The 22,641-nt window shown below is 36.0% G+C and overlaps 1 protein-coding gene across 8 annotated transcripts in view; it reads left to right on the forward strand.

Annotated features, from left to right (window-relative positions):
• The window catches only part of SOX6 (SRY-box transcription factor 6), a 381,731-nt gene that overhangs the window by 99,016 nt on the left and 260,074 nt on the right, over positions 1-22,641 (forward strand). For 3 of the 8 annotated variants that reach the window (XM_075048004.1, XM_075048007.1, XM_075048008.1), the window contains exon 1: positions 12,197-12,684. The exons of 3 other annotated variants lie outside the window; for them this stretch is intronic. The gene's annotated coding sequence lies outside the window, so the exon portion shown is untranslated. Of the gene's footprint in view, positions 1-12,196; positions 12,685-22,641 lie in introns of those variants that run through there. 2 more of the 8 variants (XM_075048006.1, XM_075048009.1) reach the window with 1 other exon arrangement.

Here is a 22,641-nt window from a genome sequence, read left to right on the forward strand (position 1 = left end):
TTTCCATCCATGCTTTTGTCTGTCTGCATCTAACATGGGCTGGATTTCCTGCAAGAGAGAATTCCTCTCATCTTAGGTGTTAGTCCTCCCTGAGAGGAGTAATGTCAGGTACATAAGATTTCATGTTGTGCTCTGAAACAGAAAAACCTTACAAATCAGGTGTATGGTTTATCAAACATTTAATGTAAAACATGGTTTAAAGAGTTTTTCTCTCTGAAGGTGACACAATATTAAATTGCTGCTAAAAGATCTGATAATTTTCTGTAATCTTAAATGCTACAGCTTTTCCTGTAATTTGTCATATTGTCTAGGTTGCTGTGTCATATACTGCATTACAGAGGTGACACTGAAATTCAGAAGGAATGGAAGCTTAAGCTTCCCTCCCGCCCCCTTCCAATGTCCCTTGTTCTAAATCAGAAAAGCAGCACTTGTTTTGGCTTCAGGAAGCTGTGTGTTCAAGCTCACAGTTGGAGGTATGGTGCTGCAGTGATGGTCACCAGTTATGGGAAGGGAGAGTATAATGAATTAAAAAACCCAACAAAAACACCACCACATAAAAAACCCCTTGGGATTAAAGGCAAGCGCTTCATTCTTTTCTCTCTCAAAGCTCTTGTATAAATTGTGTACGCAGATGAAAGAATTACAGAAGGGAATATGTTCAGATTTTAAATATCAACAAGATACATTTGGTTGTGATATTGCCTCATATGGAAGTAGCGAGATTTTCTTTATCATCTTCCAGTTATGTTTCCTAGAATTGTGTCTTTTTGGTCATGATTCTTTTCAAAGAAGTAGCAGAGCTAAGACTTTTCATTTAATTGTAGTAAAATGTTGCCCTAAAGTGGAATAAAAAATTATTTTTTTTACTAGTTCATATAGAAAAACATATAAATGTAATAATATTTTAACTATAGTTTGTATAGATGTCTCCCATTTAAATGCTATGCAAATCTTTCATACTGCAGGGCAAACAACTGTGAGACTATAATGTGCGGTGTAGCAAGCATACACCATAAATTTGATAATCATACTTGTGAGTTCTCCATATTTCATACAAAGAATCGGGAAGAATAAAAATAGAGGAAAAAGAGCACACAATGGAATTATGAATATCAGTGTGTAAAAGAAATGAGAAAAGATTACCTTGATCTTCTGCACTTGCCTATGCTAAAACTATTACACTGAATGCCAATTGGATGCTGTGAGTTATAGTGGAATGTGGGAATATTATGAAATCAGAATTCTTTTCAGATGTACTCCACTATTTTTGAAGTCCTATTATTGCCCCATGCGTTCTGGCCGATGGAATAAGGAAAGGACCCTTTTAATGAGGGCAAGAGGAGATTTTACTGCTCAGTTTGTACATGTTATCCAGCTGGACTGATGGGCCACTGTTTAGACAAACACGGGTGGGAGGCTATTTTAAAAGAAAATGAAAAAAACATTTGTTTAACTGCATGGCAACACAAATATTTTACCAAGTGAGGGCTGACTATGCATTTCATTATGACAAAAGGTGCAAGCTTGAGGGGAAAAAAATAAAGCAAAACACTATCTCTCTAGGATTTAAGATAACTGCTCTATATGTGATTATCTTAAACCTCTCTATAAGTTTATGTATTTAACTCTTTCATTTCTTGCATCCCTTTTCTAATCTGAAGTAGTCTGTCGGAATGAAGTGCGTGTCAATATTTCCTATCAAATGCAGATGCTAGGCAGAAGTTCCTGGGGTTTTGTAGGGAGTCCCTGAGCTCTCCCAAGCTGTTGCTGGTTCTCGTTCTGCTCCCTTCCCTCTTGTTGAGGCATCTGTTTCCTGAGGCCGCTCACCCGCGACACCTGCTCTGTCCTGCACTTTGTGGTGTCCTCTTTCAGGTACCAGAGCAGAGGAATGGCTACATATTTCCATCTGCTCTAACCGGTGGGCTTTGAAGGAAAGGCTGAGAACACAATCTAATGAATTTGCTTAAATGCAACTCTACATGTAGGTATATACACCTACATATATACGTATGCATACACACATATGTATACGTGCATATATATACAGGACTTTATATATATGTATATGAAACGTCAGGAAAACTGTGTGTTCAAAACCCATTTGGGATAATGATATTTTTCACAAATGTTGAAGAAACCAGGTAGTTGTACAGCTCATTCTCTGTGTTTACCAGCAAGACTTTTATAACTATGCTATGTTACCTTGGTGGAACAATGAATTGAGTACAATGATTAAAAATTCTAGGTGGTTCAACTTATTTGCATTACTTTGCTTATTAAACTGCTTTAGTTTCCACCAGTGTGACAGTCTCCAGCTGTGTCAGCAGTGGAAATTTTGTAAAGATTTAGATACACCCCAAAATATTAATAGATACCAAACCCAACACATTTTCAAAATCTAATACCCTAAGCGCTTTGAGAGTGAACTATAAATGAGTCTCTATACTGTAGTTAAGTGTCCTCTTTCTAATAGGTTATATATTGTAATTCCACTCTTTAGAAATGAGAGATTTAAAATCCTGATAATTATATGGGCAGAAGAAATGAGTGCCCAAAGACTGGATGGTGCATATCATTAAACTGTGACAGGTATACCTTTGGAGGGATGTTTAACATGTGAAAATTTGATATATAGCGTTTTAAGAAGTGTAGTGAAACTGCCTTGCTTGCAGCACCCTTCAGGTCTGAAACACTGTGTGGCACAGCTCCAGAAATATTTGTCAGCCTGAAAGCTGTTGCAGCTGAGCTGGATTTTAGTCTGAACGTAGGAAAGATATGTGCTGGATATAGCATGTAAACAAAGTGCACTCACTGTCCTGATTTGATTAATTTGTCTGTTCTGATCCACTTTATAATAAAACAATACAGTAGTATGACTGGCTGATGGGGTATTGAAAGCTCCAACATTAGAGCAAGCAAAAAAGAAAAACAACCAAAAAGCCCAAGCCTTTGTGTTAATTTGTTTAGTTTTGTTTTGGTTTGAAGTGATACCTGTTTCAGACTGCTTAGACATTCAGTTTCCCTCATTCCCTCTTTTTATCAGCAGATCTCAAAGCAGTTTAGAAAGGTGATTTATAAAGATTTTGTTTCTCCTGTTTTACACACGGGTAAACCAAGACATAAAAAGGTAATTAGCATGCTAGGTACTGAGTCAAAAATATGCCTTACTCTTCTGTGTGCCCCCTTCATTAGGCAATACTGATTGGGAAATTTTGACTAGTGGGAAAATTGTAACTTAAATGCTGCAAGTTACCTAGTGAATTATTTTTTGAGGAGGTATTGAAGTTCACTACATGGCTATCTTTTGTGTGTATGACATTGTATTTATGTATGTATAATGCCTTTCAGTGTGTGAGCTAATTCACCTTGGGTTCACCAGCAAACTGGAATCCCTTAACGGCTCCATTTGGCCCCATTTCTCTTGAAACCTAGCCTGTGTTTCTGAAGTGAGATGTGAGCCAAATTTGCATGTGGATAATTTTCTTTTCAATTAATTTGGGTGAAATTTTCACGTAATTTGTGCAGGCTGCTTTTGCATGCTAGAATGCAAAAATATTTTATTAAATGCTCATTGAGTATATTATCTGCACTTCAAGGTATATAGGCAGTTTTTCTGTTGCATATAATATGAAATAGTTTATCAACTTAATTTCTGACACTCACTATAAAATCAGTGATGAATTACATAGATCAGTATTCTCTTGCAGAAGACAGTTTAGAATATAATAGCCCTATCATTTACTGAAATCAAGTGATAATGGCCAGAAGAGTGAAGTTGACTGCTTTTTGTTCCATCATTTATCTAGTTTATCTTCAGGACTAAAAAAATTAGCAGATATGAAAATATGAAGACTCCAATTGTGAAGAGGGTTTAAGATGTTATGTGAAAAGTTCAATGGTATGTTCATAGGGCAACAGTTCCAAAACCATATAATAAATTTATAAGGGATTGTAACACTGTTTTGTACATTATATCACAAATCGGATGGAAATGAAGTTTTGGAATGAGATGGGATATCTAGGATTGCAAGACTTGTTAAAGAGTAATAAGATTTTCTAGTGGTGAATGTGGTAATCTGGTGACTTGAATTCAAATGTGTAAGTTGCTTGATCCTGTAGTTCTTAAGGCTGAAAAAGAACTACTTTGTATGGCCCAAATGCAGTCTTTTGGAAACCCAAAGAGCAGACAGATCTACTTTCTCTCATCTGGCAGTTATACAAAGCTGTGCATGCAGTGATACCAGTGTGGACTGACCAGGTGGAATAGGATGCAGAGCACCCATAGAAAAGGATACATGGAAAAAACTGGCATAGGTTGTGCTTAATGGGATAAACCCAAAGACCTGTTACTGGTGCTCAGAGATAAGAACTATACTTGTTTCACAGTATATGAAGGTAGCAGAAATTGCTGTTCTGTATGATCAGTGCTAGTGGTTGGGGACAAAGTTGGTAATTTGAAGAACAGGACTGGGTTCCATTGTATGAGTGTTATATGGGTTCCATTATGTATATATAGTTCTGTATATACAGTTCCGTATTACACAGGTTCAATTTTTTTTATATATATATATTTTTATATATATTTATATATATATTGAGATATATATATAAATCTCACACACACTAATCTGTGGGACCACTTGAATAAAAAACCACAGTTAGAAGGAACCAACTTCCCTTTTCTTCATGTCTTTGGGTCAAATCTGCCTACATTATTATGCATAAAATCTCAATGAGTTGGTGATTTTTTTTCCTGGAAATATATTTGATTCTGCTTTGCATCATTGCAGAGCATATTGTGACTTTTGCTTGGGTGGGTGTGTTAAAGTGATGTTCAAAGAAATGAGAAAGTAGATTGTCTTTTCTGCTCTGTATTGGCCACCAGAGTTTCCGGGATCAACATGACAGACCACTATAATTGCTCAGAGATGTATTTTAATGGACCCAGTTGAACTCATAATGTATCAAAGCCTGATCAGTGTCTTATTCTGCACCAAACCAGCATGATTATTGAGTATTTGACTGCTTTACTAGTGTTTCCACCGTGTCATACCACTAGCTGCTGCTGTGCCAGCCTGACTCATGTCAGACTCCTACATTGAAGTATTGGATTACTGGATTACTGTTGTTCTTTTACATATATTTCTATGTACTACATGGATATTCAGCAAAAACCACAGGACACAAAGTACTGTATTCATGTAGGCACTGACTGTTCTAATGCTGACTGTATACAGACTGTACCTGGACAGCTTTCTAGCTGGTAAATGTGAAATGATGCAGATAATTTGCTATATAAGCAGCTCTGATCTTAAAGCATGAATTCACATTCTGTGTAGGATACCAATGCAGATTTTATTACTTGCTCACTAAAAGAGCATTGGCATATTTAATACATTTTAAGGAACAAATAGAACTTTTGGGAAACCATGTATTTGCATTGTGCATATCAATGCAGTAGCCATCACAAAATGCCTTTAAAATACACCGTTAGGATGAATTCTACGAACCCAGTATGTGCACAGCCACAAATGAAAATAATAGGAATTTCCTGACTGTGAGTTTTAAAGGATAGAACCACCTATCACTTTGCACAAAGTCTGCTTTTCATTAGACGTTAGCGTATTTTTTTATAAATAAACTTAGCAGTGTGTTTTCTGTCTCACAGAGGTGGCTTTATTCAGGAGAAAATAACAACCAAGAGGCAACCAAGGAACACTAGTGGATGATACATCTGTCTGTAAAAACAGGTTCTTGTATCTGAAGATGTGATTATCTTGGCAGAACAGAAGTTAAGCTTAAACAAATAAATAAATGGTAGTACTGGCTGATGACAGGCATATCTCAAAGTTGTAGAAGACTATTGTGAAGTTCAGCATATTTTTAACCAGGTAGAATACTACTACATAGTTAATTTTATTAACATTTTGTTTACCAGAATTTGTTTGGTACCTTTTAAGCAGCTCAGGTTTTTAAGTCAATCGAAATTACTGTCTTTGCAAATAAGTGTATTTTCTGTTTTTATGTAGGTCATTTCAGTGACTTACATGTAATTGTGTTAATATTTCCTAGGCCAATTTGTAAAATTTTTTTCACGATTGGGGCTATATTGTAAGGGAGTGTAGTGGCAACGATGTGGCAGAATCTGGCCTGTACTGTGTAGAGACAAGCAATTTGGCGTGTTGACACATGGGTTTGAGATGAAACCACACCCATGGTCCTTTATATATTATAATTTGCTTAACCTGGCTGGTTTGTAATTTATCTGGAGAGGAATTGAATTGTGCTATCTATTGAGTAGTGGTTTTGGGGGCATTGGGATTTGGAATCACACTGTCCCTTGTCTCTGGACTGATGATCTTTTAAGTAAAACTTAAGGCAGTAAGGGATTAAAAATGACTGAAAATCCCCTTTGCAGTCTTTTTTTGTCCCTTACTGGTCAATTATGGATCACTTGAAGGGTGGGAGACTTCTGCGAATGAACAGACATCGAGGCCAGCACAGCTTCTCAACATCTCATCCAACTTCCTACTACTGTGACCTAGGAAGAACACTGTCATGCTATGCTGGTATGTTTGGAGGGGGTTGGACTGGGATCTTTATGGCAAAGATGTCAAGTTACAGCGAAAGCCTCTTTTTCTTAATTGTTGGTAAAAACCAGGTCAAGTGGGGTTAATCTTGACTGCCTAGCTAATTATTCCGGACTTTGCAGGAAGGTATTCTTTATGGTGCTGAACTGCAGCCTCTGCTGCTGTTGTTTGGACCCAACGTTGGTACTGTCAGCAAGGTTTTGCGTCTTCGTTGGTATCAGGTTCTGTGTCTCTAGGTACTGTGTGATATTTCAGCTTGCCAGAGTTGCGGACTCTGTGACTGGAGCAGGATTGGGTCTGTGTACAGTTTAGGTGGTGCAGAAGACTAATGAATATTTTTGCAGCTACGATTTTAGAAAGGAAGTAACTTACGATACATTTTGTCACTGGGAGATGAGAGTTCTTTTCTTTTGAAATTTTGTGTGAAGTGTGAGTAAATTTGCTAAAACTCAAGTATTCAAAAGAACAGAGCCTCAAGTACCATGAGGCTTAAGAAAATGTTTCCTATTTGGTTTGAATCTTTGAATTTGCATTATCAGACTTTCTCCTGTAGCATATTTTAAGAAAATACCACAAGACTTGTGGAAAAATTTTGAGGTTTGGCAGCTCTATCTTAATTTTGTGTGCTCAATGAACTTGTTACAATGAACGGTAAACTGGGAAAGGACAAAAATATACCTGTATTTGGAGTCTTTTAATGCATTATTGCTTTTTTGTGAACAAAGCACAGAAGCAGAATTTATCACAGCAAGTTGGGGCTGGCTCTTTTGAGGTTTACAGAAGTGTATCTGTAGTTTCTGTCTGAGAGGGTAAGAATTTTCCGTTCTGTGCTTTTCTCTGTGCCTGGTCCAAGTATCACCTGGCCCATGGTGGTTTGAAATGTTTTTCTCCTTCCTTACAGTGTCTGAATGGGCACAAACTTCTTTCCAGTTAACATACAACAATCTCTTGTGCTGACTACTGAACTCTGATCTTTGGCTGGATGCACACTTGTTTCTTTAAGCACATATGGTGCAGAGTAGACCTGGAGTTGGGTAATTCATAAGAGCTGGGTATTATTATTATTATTATTATTATTATTATTATTACTAGTACTTGAAAGGGTCTGTATTATTTTGCACAGCAGTGTGGTCACCTGGCAGCAGGTCATTAGGATTTTAGGTTTCTTCCTTCACAACAATGCACAACATGCTAATTAGAGGGTTTTGAAAGCTAAGCAACCTGTTTTAAAATCAGACATTTTAATTTGCAGCTTTAATGGCTGTATTATAATAACTGGCTTGGCTCGGGGGAGAGGGGGAGAGAAGCACTTCTCATGTTCCAGTAGCAAGGCCCAATATAACAGAGGCTGACAAAATTAAAAACCTCATAATGTGACCTTTGCCTGGGATAAAATGCTGTTTCATAACAATTTCCTTTTGTTCTTTGTTTAAGCCATTACTCCAAAAGGAGCCTCCGATTAATCTAAGTAAATGCATCATTACAGTCCTAATCCATGTCCTTCTGTCAGTGTCTGTTTTAATTAAATAAGAAACACTAGCAGAAAGATATCACGCACAAAGCTGTGATTGGAGAAAGAGGGTTGTTTGATCAGGGTGAGATTAAAAAAGGCTTTACTGTTTTGTCCTTTTGCTCTAGATGCCATAATGTAGGTTAAAGGAAGAAAACTTGTCTAATAGTTTAGCACATTGCTCCCCATTACAGTATTAAAATAACCAGATTTACCAATGAAACTGTCCCAGACATCCAATTAATTATATACAGAACATTCACAGACAAATGGTATGGCAACTTGGTTTGAGTAATTGGACACATTAATGTGTTTGGGACTGTATACACAGTTGGCCAGAAATTATATTCAAGTTGCAGGGTTTTTATATTAAATAAAGCATTGAGTAAAACTGTTGATGAATTTAGGTACTTTCTTTCTTTTAGTACTTGTGGCTCACAAATTGTGAACATGATCTATTACAAGCCCCTGATTTTTTAAAAATATTTTTATTTCTCACAAAATCAGGATAATTATTTTAAAGTGATGAAGAATCCATTTAATAAATGTTGTAACATCCAACTAGTTAATATTGCTAAAGCAATACATATGTAAGAGACTCTTCCTCAAGGTAGTGTTTCAGCATCCCTGTGGTGAGGGTTTTTTCCTATATCCAGGCCATTATTTGATGTAATGAAAAGAGAAAGTGTGCAACACAGAGATTGTTAATTAATTTAGCCTAACAAGATGAAGATAAATGAAGCAAAGCATGGATTGAATGAAGCAAGAGGTCTTATTTACAATTTAATACTTCTTTATATTAGCCATTTTTCAATTTACAAAAGAAAAGACCCTGAGTTTAAAGAAAATGTGTTCTGTGACTACATGCAAGACAACTTTACATTATGCAAGCAGTTCTAAGGACTGCTGAAAATACCTTTTGGGTTAACCTTTAACTTAAGTTTTCTTCCCCCTTTTTTTCCTTTTCACATTTTTTTCCCCTCATTTTGATTTACAATATGTTGACAAGAATAAGAAAAAATTAAAACCTAAACTTTTTCCCATTGAAATAAATAGCAAAGTACCAATGAGTACTCTTGCAAGCCCAAATTCTGTTGTTTCTATTAACCTAGAGTCATAGCCAATTTTTGAGCAATTTGTATGTAGAAAGATGCATTAAGAGAACTAACTATAAAAAATACAATAAGACATTATTTTAATTTCTGTTCCAAAGTGTAAATCTGTTATTGCTTATATGTTTTCAACTATTCTATGGCAGTGAAAGCTAAGAGAGAATCCAGGATAGTGTTAATTAACAATTATTTGATGTAATAAACCTGTTGATTTGGGAGACCTGACTTTTGATTTGGGAGAATTTTTTTTCCTCAAGATCATGTTTATCTTAAACATTTTGTGAAAAACTGTAGATTTTACTTTCTTATCAATTAAAAAAACCCCAAGATTAAAAGACATTCCAGAGATTTTAGATATCTCTTCCTCCCAGTCCCAATTTTAAATGAAGAATATCCAAAGCTAACAGTGAGTTACAATTTGCATCAGCTGAATCACTACATCTCAAGGTATATTATTCAGTTTGCCAACTACAAAGTTTAGGGTATAATTCTATAGAAGAGGCGAAGACAAAATAAGGTCTGTCATTTTTAATATCTAACCAACTAACCAACAAAAAAGTCCTGTGTTGTGACTGACTTAAGCATACCTTTCTCAGTTTGATCTAAACCCAGATTTCTAAATTATGACCAAATATATTAGGTCATTCATTTTATTTTTTTTTTTAATCAAACATCTTCCTTTTTTACAGATGAATTGGGTCTGTCCACTATTTGACCTTCTGTCATGATTTCTGTCTGCAAAGGAAATGCCTGCCTTCCTTTTGCAGTAGCTAGACAGGACAGTGTTATCTAGTGTCACTACAAGCAGTGGTCTCTACAAATAGCATTATTATGGTCCCTATGTTTTTATCTTGGGGGTCATGAACAAATCCATGCAACTGCTTCTAAAGATTTCAATAAATAGGACTTTTTATCCAGACAATTGCCTTTTATATTACTTTTAAACAAAACTACTAGTCCATCAAGAGTCTCAAAAGGAAAACAATTCTACAGAGTGCTGGTATGGCAGCACAGACCAATCATTATGGCACCCATTCTCCAGTCCTTTATTTTTCAAGTCCACAACAATAGGTTGTTGATTCAATGGACAAGACCAGAACAATTAAGTTCTCTGTTTAGCAGCAGTGCAGCATTTTAATGCCCTCCTCTAATAATGGTCTCATTATTGTTATTCTAAGACTGGGCCTCAGGAGGAGGAATATTTGCTGGAGGTACGTCATTATTTTGCAAATTTCGATTAGCTCATCATGTTGTCTGTACTGTGAAAATCGTAGCTAATTAGGGCAGTCAGTTAGACTACCAGCTTTTGAGCTTATGAGTTAAAAGGTAGCACACTTGATAGGCCAATGATGTGAAAAAGGTGGTAAAAAGGGGGATTAGAGCTGTTGCCTTAGTAACTCTAACTTCCATCTGTGCGGGAACAATGGACCTGTGTTTCTCCTCCACCTTGGTGTAAAAATTGGTTTTGTTTTGAAAGGACGGGGCTTTTTATGACAATCTGGAATTCAGCCTAACAGGGTGTAGTTTTAGTTGTTAGGAGAGACCATTGGAGGATAGGAAAGATGAAAGGTCATGGCGAGCTCCAAGGACATGAAAGGTCATTGTCTCTTGTAACAATAGTGGATTGTTTTGTCCCATTATTTCCAGCCAACCACTCGGTCAGGTGATAGAAGAGATACCACCGGTTTAGTCAGGTAGAACAGGAGAGAAAGATAATGCACCTTGTAAAGAACAAAAGATAACTATAATTTGCCTTTATTAAACAAAGTTGCACTTATTTGTGACCATCCTCTGAAAAGGGTTGTTTACTGACTTGCTATTCCAGCCTGCTTTGTTCAGCACTGCCTCTGTAGGCCATCACATCTCCGGGAAGCAATCCAATGTGTTAGAAAATGTTGTTTAAGCTTTCTTCCCATGAAGAGGAGCCCCCAGGAGTACCACTGATGTGATACTTAACAATAAATTTAGTTGTTGCAGCTTTCTCGCATTATTGGTGTTCTTAAAAGGTTTTCCTTCAAACACACACAGAATAAAATTAACTATAAATATGAAATAAATTTGCTTCAACACTTTATAGCATTTTATCATAAATTCTACAGCACATATAGAAAGTTTACAGCAAACTGTATTAGTTGCTACAGAAGAAAGAAAGCAGTAGACAGAGAGCAGAGACCTACAGCTGTGTAAAAATAGATTTGCTATAGGACTACTCTTAAGCAAAGGGAAATAGTCTCTTCTGTGCTATGCAGTAACTTCTGGAGACTCTGTCCCTTTGTCTAAGGAAAAAATGAAAGTACTACATACTATTTAATAAAACAGCTATAGCACAATTTACCAGGAAAGCATTTCTGTTAGTGAATAGAACTATCATCTCTTATTTTTCATAGAGCATCCAAAACCCTGTCATTGTTTTCCAGAAAGAATACCCCCCCCCCCAAACCAGCCTTTCCAGCCTTTCTTATGATTTCTCCATTTTTGCAGCATTATGCCTCAGTCATCCATGCAACAAGTTTATTTTTCTCTTCCTCTTCCCTCTGTCCACAACCAAAGCACATCCCCAGGTCTGTCTTATATCCCCTGAACAAAGACTAGTTTCTTTAGGTCAGGATTTCCAGAATGTTTCACCTTCCTATACTAGATCTCTAACCCCTTTTTCTTGATTTGTTTTATAATCTTTTTACTCATTTCACAACACAGCTGCCAAAATGTATTGAATTCTTATGAAACTGATAAAATGTATGTAATTTGCTACTATTACCTTTGAAAAAGAAAATTACACATAATTCTTAGGTATCCCATGTTAAACTGTTCTGACCTTATTTGAACTCCCCTTTTTAACTATTCTGGGCCTCTCTTATCTCATTTTTACTCCTGGCCACTCTTGCTCTTGCTTTCTGACAACACAGATGGACGGCCTTGCACAAACTGATAACGGCGGTAATTTCTCAGCACAGTATTCAATAGTAAAAGATGTTATTTTCAGAATTCAGCAGGCATGTGTTGTATTTACACGTAGACCGAAGATGAGAGGTTGAGCAGTAGCTTCATGGGAGCGTGCTGTCGTATAAGCCATTGGACTTTACAGCTTTCAGTTTGTTGACGCATTGGTTTACTGGCTCTTAGGTTTAGTAAGTAGAGTCTTTAAGAGAAAGAAAGTCTTAAGTATTTATAAGCTTTTAGTTTTTTAAGATAATCTATTCTTAAACCTTTTCTTTAGCTCGCGATTTAATTGTCGTGTATGTACCATCATATGTTTTGTTATTTTTGTATTAAAATGAACAGAACAGTGTAGGCTGCTTAGTTCAAAATGAGAGCCCTGCAAAGGGTTAACCAGCAGAGAATTACAAATGAACTATCAGGAAAGTTGATTATTAATCCAGTGAGAGAGAAAATATCCTTCCAGTTAGCAAGAATTAGTACCTGAAGAGCTGATAATATTGTTCAGGCTGTCGGTGTGGAATGGCAAAGCCAGGTAAGCTACACATCTTCTCAAAGGAACAAAGTCTGCTCTTTCTGTTTTTTGTTGTAAGAGAGTTTAGTTTTAAAAAGAATCTTTGTTGATTTACTTAAACTATCGGCATATGAAACAGCATATGTTGATCCTCAGTTTCCTCAAATGAATGAAAGAAATTAATATTGTGCTTTAACTTTGGTAAGAAGATATATTTCTAAGCTATGCAATGTACATAACTGTGAAATATCCTAACAATTCTTTACTGGTTTGTGGTTAAGTGTGAGAACTGATTAAAAAACCTGAAGAGTCCTTTGTAATTGCAAGCTAATATATTACGTAAATCTGTCTTTAGTTGTGCTTGAACATATTGTGGAGGTTTACGGAAACTTTTATGTTGCGGAGCTCTTTCTTTCAGAGTTATTAGACTGCAGTTTTCACACTATGAATGATTTATTCAAGTTTGTTTTGATATTGTGAACACATTTGTGGTCATTAAAAAACTTTTTTTGTGGGGTTTAAGAAACTCTATGATCTGGGTTTAGAAGGAAATGGATATTTGGTAAACATACCACTGTGTTTATATGGAGAAATGCAAACCAAACCATTGGATCAGTTGAGCATAACCTTCTTATAATTTTGGTAATTTTCTAAAGACTCAAAGCTCTCTCTTGGGAAAACTTTCAAATTTGTCTGTTATATTTGTGCTGCTGGTACTAATCAATAGGTATGATAAACATTTATGTTTTCAATGTAGTCTTCACTATTTTGTTTATTATTTGAGATGTGTAAAACCTTTTAAATAATGGTCTAAGACTGTAGAAACTAGAAAGTCTGTATACAGTATTTAACAACTTTTCCCAAGTTGTGTGCTGTTACTTAGTAGCATTCTAAAAAATCCTGATTTGCTTGTAGAAAGGAATTCAATATGTATATGATATTACTACAGTATCTGTCTTGGTAGAAAAGAGTTTACCATCTCCAGATTTTAGCCTATGTCTATGAAGTAGCCTGAAAGCTACATGAAAGGGATTGTGGTGATACAAGAATGAAAATACAGATAAAAACTGAAAGTAACCCAAATCTGAAGGCTGAGCCCCTGTAGCAATTTAGTTCTACATGGTAACCTTTCATGAGCCATACGGAAAGGAAGAAACTGTTTGATTTTGAGAATGGGATTAAGATGTGGCCTAAGGCAAAGGAGAAATAGAAAGAAGGGAAGAACAGGCAGTGAGGAAAATGAGATGGAGAAGTGGCATTTGTCTGACAGGCTTCATTGTTTTGCGTGTGACTTTGGCCTACTCGAGCAGAGAGACAGCTGGTGGCCAATTTTTCTGAAGGGCGGCTTGTCACGTTAGAGTAAATTAAAATCCTAGAATTTCCTGATGATGGAGCTATCAGGGCAACAAATAGTGGCATTTTGGAAGCTATGCTAAATATTCAGGTATACAGAGAGGCAAATAACTTCTTGTGGCACATTTTATCTGAGTATTTTAAGGAGAATGGGTACAAAACAAATAAGCTGCTTTGCCTGAATTTGAACACCAGCATCTAGGAAATATATAAAGAGCAAGAAAACCAATGATGAAAAAATTATCACACAGGAAATGATATACGTAGAAAAAACAAGATTGTAATTAGTGGAGGAAAGTAAGAAACTGATTAGAGAAATGAAGTTTCCCAGATGTTTAAGGAAAAAATGAAAGTTGAATTAGATAAGCTCTTTTAACTAGTATTGGAGAAGAATGCTTGCTTCAGAATGGGAAAGCTAAACTTAAAATTAGAAAAAAGCTGGCAACTTGAGTTTAGCTCAACTGTTTTCCTGCACGAGTGACTCTTTGGAATGCTCTGCTTGGAACATCATCAGGAACAACTAGTGTAGTGCTGTTGTGGGGGGGGAACAAAATGAAACTCTCTGTATGCTTATTTGGAATGATTAAGGTGGTTGTATTACTTACGTGTGTACTAACCCAAAAATTAGACAAATTGGTTGGATTTTGTCATAGTATTTCAGGATATTTTGTATGTATATGTAGTTGACATCTGAGCTCTAGCACTGTGCTGGTTCAACTGACAGACTTTTATAACCATTAAAAATTTATTACAAGTATTAGCTTATTGGGAGAATCCTAAATCATCAAATACTACCTGCAACTGAAGAGAAAGTCTTGAATGCCCCAACTGTAAGACAGTGTAAATTAGCTGTTATTTATTTATTATAATTTAAATCAACTGCGATAAGAGTAATATTCTTAAATAAAAAATGGAAACAAAAGATATCAAGCAGAAACTGTCTTTTGTGCTCATTCTGGTGACTTGTTTCAAATTCAAAAGTATCATAGTGTAACCTGTGGAAAAAGTCCCCCTACAAGTCAGTTCAGCATGGCTCTACAGCTGCCATGATCCTTGCTTTTGTGCCTGTTGTAGCTTCTCAGTTGTTTATTTAAAAAAAAAAAAGGAAAAAAAAAGGAGGAAAAAAAGAAAAAGTTCGTCATGTCTGGAATAGATTGATAAGAACATCATCTGATTTAGTGGAAATAGTTTGACTGAGCAGGGTTTTCATGTTAAGTAAAATTGTTGCATTTTCTTCAATGCAGACTGTGTAGATCCCAGACTGTTTAAAGGCTTAAGGTGGAGAAGTGATGAATTTCCAGAGGTCTCTGACTAACTAGACATACATCTGGAAACACAGCTGCAATTTAGGGGAGGCTGCTGAAGCAGTTAGCCTGCAGCAATCAAGCCATTCTTGTCACTACATGGTTGGGACAGTAAGATGAGATGATGGGTAGGGTGGAACATAAATATCTATATGTTGCTTGATTGTCTACTTTATAAAAACCTGGTGATAGTCAGCAAGAAGCTTGTCTACAGAAGCAGATGGTGAAAGCAAAGGTTGGGCCAGGTTATTTTTGTGCCTTGGACCACACCTTGTTTGTGATGACAGTACTGGAGAGAGAATGTGTTTCAGTTCATTAGGAGCTCAGTGAGGCTATATGGATAACACTGAAGTATTTTATAAGATTCAGTGTAAAGCTGCATAGTTCAAGGAAGCTCATGTCTTATTAGCTATGGCTAAGGTCAGTTATCCACACAATGAGGGGGAAACTCTTTCATAAACAAGTAGATAAATACGGTGCAGCTGGTGCTTAGCCGTGCTTCAGGCTGTTGTATTACCAAAAGAGCTCATGAACAACTCTGGCTTTTACAGTGTCCTTATGGAGCATCAGCAGCTTAGAGTGGTCGGATGTAAAATTACAAGGTTGTGTCATGAAAAAAGGATAAATCCAGGGTGAACTTGTGACTTTGCTTATAGGTGTCTACCTCTACAAGATATTAAAGAGAGAATACAGAAACATTAGAACTCTCCTTCTAGAAGAAAATAAATTGTAAAATGTTAGAACTGAAAACGAATTAAACCTACCTAGGCTAAACACCTGAATAAAACAGGCCTAATGTCTTGTGGGTTTTGGTTTCAGTGCAAGCTGCTAAGTGTTCTGTGTTTTTCAAAAATGCCAGTTAGGTACATAGGTGTTTAGTAGCACTGGATCCTTGTCTGATAATGTAGAGAGGAATCTTGTAAGGCTTCCTTTTTTCTTTGGGACTAGCCTTTTTACTGTCTTATGGAAAATAACTGAATTTTAAACAGCTGCAAAGAGAGAAGAGCTTGAAGACTTAATTGAATCATGTGTTGCAAGGAGAAAACATTTTTTTCTTTCCTTTTTTTCTTCATCAGAGGTAGGAGTTACATGTGTTCCTTATTACATCCAACATCTTCCAATAGTTTTTTTTTAAAAAGACATACTCATGAAGCAGTGTATTTCTCAAAGACACATTACTTTATTTTCAGCTACTAAATCCTGGAGCAATCAAATGTGTCATTTTTCACCATCTGAATACAGTTCTGTGGTAGTAGTGGATGATAGTATGTAACATCCATAGAACTGTAAAATGTAATCCCCTGACTGTTTTTACTCCACAGGCTTTGGTTGTATTTTTATAGCTGCTAGAGGAGAATCTGTTGGTATTTCTTCCAAAGATAGTACAAATCAGTATTTGTGCAGTTATTAATTATTCTGGAGCCTTTAGACCAAATGTTTTAATTGTAGTAAAAAACCACACAAACCCAAACAAACAAAACCCACAGCAAATTTGCTCTAGCTGTATTCACCCAAGTTTGTGAGAGCCAAAGGACAGTAGATTGACTGTTGTCCCACAAATGGGTCTGTTTTACTAACCAGGCTGATGAGATTGTGATGTGCAGGTGCTCAGTGCAGGAGGCAAACAGTAGTGTTCAGAACAGAGCGGAGATTTGTCAGGGCGCTTCTGCTTAAATAGGTCAAACCAACCAAATTCCATTGCACTGGGAGAAGGCCAAAGCGGGGCACTTCAGCGGCAGCTATAATGCACAGATGCCACTACTACTCCGTGACATCCTTTGGGCCTTTCTACCTCTGGACAGGGATGGATAATGTAAACAATATATAACAGTTTGTCTGCTGTCTAGCAGTTCATGTGCATGTGGCGTTTCCTGTCATTTTACAGTGGGAGAATCATCTATTTAAACCTTAGTGAGAACTGCAGCAGGCAAATCCTGACTGTTTATGTTGATTTTTTTTTTTCAAAACAGAGTTTTCGGCATGACCATACTTGTTTAATTCCAATTTAAAGACATTTGTTCTACTTCCCTATTAACTTGGATTCAAAAAAAGCCATATGTATAAGCATAGACCCTGATTTTTGATTGAAAAATGTGAGCTAAATCACAAATGTCTTTGTTCTTGCTTTACCGGGGTAGGCTTTTAGCATTTATTGAGGTAATATATATGGTTTACTAGTGCTTATGCTGAATCTTTCTTGTCTGTGATTTTTCAATAGACTGCTTGTTCTTTGAAAGAAATATTTTTAGTATGTTGTTGATTATTCTCCCTTCTTTCTACTTTTCCCATCAGTTGTAGTCCATATAATACTATCATCATGTTACACAATTTTGAGGGAAAACAAAGTAGCTGCTAGTGACCCCATGACAATTGTCTGGTAAAGATGATTACTAATCTAGAGTGTTGTTTAATGTAAAGGCCAAATAAAACCCTGCAGGAGAGAAACATTGTTTTATTTTAAATTCCTATTGGGAAGGGAGCTGCTATGGTGTAAGAAAGAGAATAATAAGCCTCTCTTGCTTGTCAGGATTCAGATCTAGGCATTCAGTGCATACTTGCCTAGGCTTCCTATTTCAACGAAAGAGCTAAGTGGTTGAACTGATGTTGAAGTCAACTAAAACAATAATTAGCGGTAGCTGTTTTTGTTTTTGGGGAGGATCAGATTCTGCTTTGGGCTATACTGATATAGTTCTGAAGTTACTGTATGGACTTCATCAGGGTTATTCTCTCCTGCACCCTACAGCTGCATACATGTAATCCAGTCATTGCGTCCTCTGTCTTCTGCTATCTGCTTTTAGCTGTTTGTAGCAAGTGAAGAAAGGAAAGACTAAGAAGTGACTGCTTCATCTGCTAGTATCAATAATAATTTTTGCATTGTATGAGAAATGTCGTTTTCCCATTTTCCTAAACCTGATGTTTTCAGGGGATAAATTAGAAAGGAAGCTTTGTGCCAGCAAATAAATTATTGAGCCTTTTTCTGATTTTTTTTGCACTGTCACACCATTAGCCTTTAAGGGTACAATCAACATGCCTTAGGTGGTAGATGATCATAGACGTCGTAGAAACAAAATTGCCTGCACACTTTCAACAGCACAGAGGTATATGTAGGAATAACGATTTACTTTACTTCACCTGTACTAGTGAAACACAACTAATTTTTAGTTGAATTTTAATTCATCAGTGGTGATGTTCTGATTTTACTTCTGCAGCTCCAGCAGTGCAGCAACTGTTTTACTTTAAAAAATGTGCCCGTATATCTGAATATATCTTCATAAATTATTAAAACCATACAAAATGGGTTGACTGATACCAACCAAGTCTAGAGAGACTGAACCACACAGTAAGCAATTGGAAGAAAAAAATATTTATTGTTGTTAAAAAATATATCGCTTTGTGAACCTGTACTGTGGTTTTTAGACCCAGACTAGGAAGTGTTCCATGCTTTGGAAAATTTGTGAGCAAACACTGTGATCCTGCAATATGATACACTATGTCAGTTATTGTAGTCCTCATTAGTAACAAATAGCTTAGTGAATTCCCTCCATATTATGTATATGTGTGTCTGTCTAAACAACATATAGTTATATGCAGGTTATAGATCTTTTTATCTGCGTATTTCTGTATGTGTGTGTATAAGCATACACACAAATGCATATGTACATGCATACAAGTCCATTTTGTCCTTTATTTATCTGTATTACTGCATATGCAAATACGTACATGTATTTGCATATATATGTATATGTGAACGTACACATGCATCTGTCTAATGGTCATTTATGTACATATGCATTGTAATGCCCTGTGTAATTTTCATATTAATATTAGGCACAAAACTTCACACTTCCTTATATATATTGTCTGTCTCATACATCATTCTGCTTTCAGAGATGATGTAGAATTTAGAGGAGTAATACAGTCTCAGCAAAAATATTGAGAATTAGTTGATAAAATCAAGTAGATTAGAATGCTTATGAATCTTCCAGGCTATTGTTAGCAGATTTACTTAGGAAATGCATGGGTCAGTTCAGGATTTCTAATATTAAGCAGGTAGAGAATTGGACATTGTACATGTTTACTTATTACCTAAGATATTTATAAAATTGCTTTTAGAGATTATAGAGATCATATCCATGTTCTTTGCCAACTTGTTTTTTTTTACAAGGGCTTCAAGGGAAAAGGCATAAGAAAATCGGTTTCCTGGCAATATCTGTAGCAGTACCATGCTCATAATCGTGATAAATCTCACCATGAAGGGCTGGTATCCCCTAATTTATGTGGTAGTCTGGAACGTAATTCCTTTTCTCATTGTTTCTTCTCCTGTGGAATACCATACTCTTTTAACGTGCTGTTATATTGTGAAAACTGAAAATGAACCTAATCAAAATAGCTTTCAGGTGCTTAATTAGATTATTATTTTTTTTAATGCTAGAAAGTAGATTTTTTTTAATAGCTTTTATCTATAAATGTTTCCTACAAGAGTAAGCAAGTATTAATTCTGTTTTCTAGTATTAAAGCTACTTTGCCAATCAAACCTCTTTATTTAGGAGTGTTTATCACTTTTTTTCAAATAAAAGATAATAAAGTACACATACTCTACAGCTTGAACATATATAAAAGGTTTTCTTACACCCTTGAAGTCAGTGGACAGGTGATCAACCCCAAAGTCACTTCTTTTTGTTTATACTCTGAGTGACCTTTTTGCTGAAATATATTTGTTCATACATTTTTAAAAGTCTTATAGCAGATGGCCCTTAAATAACCTCTATCAGCCCATAGTCACACAGAGAAATATAGTTGAAAATTTAGAGAAATGTAACCCTTTGTTACACAATAATTTTATATTAGTGTTTAGAAGAATATTTGCAGGTTGAAAATCATGTATTAAAAAGTGTTATAGCATGTTATGTTGTACATCAGCTGTTGATGAGTATAAGACAATTTCATTCTCAGGAAATTTTATCTGTGTTGGAGAAGATGATCTAAGAGTGTGGATAACTGAGTGAGAATCACATTAGCCATTGATTACACCGTTTACCTTATAGAGGCAGATTTGGGGGCAAACTACCAAATGCTGTCCTTTTGATGTAACACATTTCACTCTCACCAGCTAATTAAGCTGAAAGTTTTACCTCACAGTATATATACTTATTATTACCATCTCATATACAGAGACTAAGAATTAAACCATATTTTATTATAGAGCCTTAAACCAGAACTCTCCTTTTATTCTGATCAGTATATTCTGCTCTTTTTTCCTTCTCATTCTTTTCTTGCTACTCTAAACAAGCAATAAACTAAAGGGTATGGCTTTTTTTTTTTTCACTGTAGTTGTTGCTATAAAAAAAATTCCTTACCTTAATACATCGATATTTTTAACAACATTACCATTGATGGCTTTACCTTATTTTACTTATAATTAAATTTTTTTTGCATACAATGTAAGATAGCAGTGGTTCTCATTGTATGGAGTTCCAGAGGTTTTGTTTTCAATTTGCGTTTCATAAAAGGTTACACGATAAAGAACTCAGCAGGCCAAAAGTCTTATTTACTTCTAAGATAGGTGAGGCATTTGATGCAGTTTTCATATGTATTTACAGCAATATATTATGATCGTGCTCTGAATGAAGGGACTAGATAGTATCTGTCTTGAGGAATTTCTGGGATTCATGTGTGATTGATAAAGATTTGCTATTGGCCTGAGAGCATAAACCCATCTTACTGAACCGCTGAACACTTGTATATTTGTGTTCAGTAATGACCTGAGAATCATGGACTAGTAATAAGGGGACAAAAAAGGGTGCTTGTATTCCATTTCAGTTTCAAGAGCTTTATTCCCACCTAGCAACTTTTTGCAATCAGTTCAGTTACCTACTCATATAGGTAGTCATCCACTCTTTCTACTAGGTGATTGTGGGCTCACTGGTAATGGTTTACCAGCTTTACCATTTTAGCTTCCGGATATTCTTTTTTCTTATACTGTGGTACTACTTCATACTGCTGACATAGCTGAAGGCCCAAGTCTTTCTCTCTAGTCCATCGAGTGGTGCTACTCTAATTTTGAGAAACCTCATAAAGACCATTAAGCTCCATACGGGAATCTGCACTTTGCTTATGCATTACATACATCAGATTACAAGGTCAGGCATGTAATTTTCATAGTTTAATATTGGATCAAGGTTTTTAATACGTTGGTTTGTTGCCTTATAGCCTTTTGAAAGTGGCAATTTTTCTCTCCACTCTGTAACAAACACGGTGTAGTTATCTGACCTTTGTTATCCCATTGTTATAGTTTATAGGTTGATAACCATTCTATGAGCTACGAATTGTGGACCTGCCCCTGCTGCATTCCCTGAAATAAAGAGAAAAAGAAAAACAAGAAAGGAAAAAAGAAACCCCTCTCCACTAACCATTAAATTGTAGGGTGATCTAGAGATAAAAGCAGAATCTCTTTTTTGCTTTTCAAATATTTGCCTGGCCTTCAAAAGGTATTTGCCTTTTGTGTTTACATTGGATTTATTTTTTTGGCCTACATGCAGAAAGAGAATGATACATTAAAGAATAATGGACAATAGAGAGGAAAATGCTCTCAGCTTTCACATCTAGCCTGTATTTCCTAGTTTAGGTTTATTTTTTTTTAATCTTGTCTACTTTTATTTAAATAGAAACTGCTGAGTATTGTAAAAGGTTGTAAATGTGAAAGTATCAGATGAAGTACAGTACAAGAAGATTATCTACAGGTTGGCAGGCAGTAATGAGAGTTGGCAAAGCGCCATGTTCTACTACGAACCTTTGGGACCTCAAGTTATTCCTGTGTGTGGCAGAACAATGTAAGGCTTCAAAAGCCAGTGTTCTGTCATTCGCAGAATTGCTTTTTGCTGTTCCTGAAAGAGGCAGGTGAGGTTTGCATCTGTAAAGTTGTATAAATCTTCACCAAGGCAAAAGGAAAGAGGCTTTGGTTGAAAGCTGAGGTCTGTGTCATATCATCTTCAGTTCTTTCCTTCTGGATGGCATTAGGGCTTCCTTGGAACCTGCATTGTCCCTAGATTTGTTTTTATTGAAAGAGCAGGCTTTCAGCAAGTTTGTATAAAATGTAATTTGATATAAAAGGTCATATTCAAGGGAAGCACCACTTTGGGACAATAACATGTCCCAAGGTTATCTATCTTCTCTGTTGCTCAGGTTGGTCCCTTTGTCATGTTACATACTACTGTCACATCATCAAAAGCTTGTGAATTTGTTAGAGTGGAGTCATGAGATGGAGATGTTTCCCAAATCTGCTTACTGTGATAATCAACATTTTCTGATGCCACTAACTTGA

Source organism: Buteo buteo, chromosome 16, assembly GCF_964188355.1.
Source record: "Buteo buteo chromosome 16, bButBut1.hap1.1, whole genome shotgun sequence".
Lineage (NCBI taxonomy): Eukaryota > Metazoa > Chordata > Aves > Accipitriformes > Accipitridae > Buteo > Buteo buteo.